Source organism: Geospiza fortis, unplaced genomic scaffold (assembly GCF_000277835.1).
Source record: "Geospiza fortis unplaced genomic scaffold, GeoFor_1.0 scaffold174, whole genome shotgun sequence".
Lineage (NCBI taxonomy): Eukaryota > Metazoa > Chordata > Aves > Passeriformes > Thraupidae > Geospiza > Geospiza fortis.
Window position 1 is genome coordinate 705,467 of NW_005054480.1, and position 737 is coordinate 706,203.

Here is a 737-nt window from a genome sequence, read left to right on the forward strand (position 1 = left end):
TCTACCACTCAAGAAGCATGTCTGTAATCAGCATGATATTGAAGACTTTTTGGCCTTAAGGAATTCCTATCACATTTGGTCCTGATCCTTGGGTTTCCATACTTTGTACTCCAGCATAGTGCTCCTTCAGCAATGATCCTGTGCCCATACATAAGACTGTCCTGTCAATAGATCCCTAAAACCATACAGGGGAACATGGCCTTTTTCTGGGCCATTGTTTTGAAGTCAGATCCTCACATGGATTCAGGCCATGGCTCCACCTGACACTTGCTTTTACTGGCCTAAGTGGGAGTGTTAAACTTTCACTGGGAGGGAATGGAAGGTACAGGCAGGAATGTAAACAAGCTTGACTGGTGAAACTGCTGGATAGTGGAGCCATAACAGAGTCAGCAGCCTTCTTCTGGAAAACAACTCCTGTTTTTTTGCTGTCAGCTTCAAAACATGCACATGCTATTAATCTGACTGTTCTTCAGGAGAAAATCTGCCCACCTATGTCTTGTGATAGTACTGTGGCAGGAGCAGTGGGATTCACCCTTTGCATCTGAAGATCCAGAGCCTGGCACATCTGTTAAGCTGAGGTGTCTGCAATTTCTCACTTCAAATAGATGTGTGTCATGCTCCTGACATTCAAGTTGTGAAACATTTGTTTGTAGGTACAAGACTGTGAGCTCCTATCTCAGGTGTTAAATAAAGTTACTTTTTTGGGACCTGCTGTCCCAACACACACTTTGAATCAG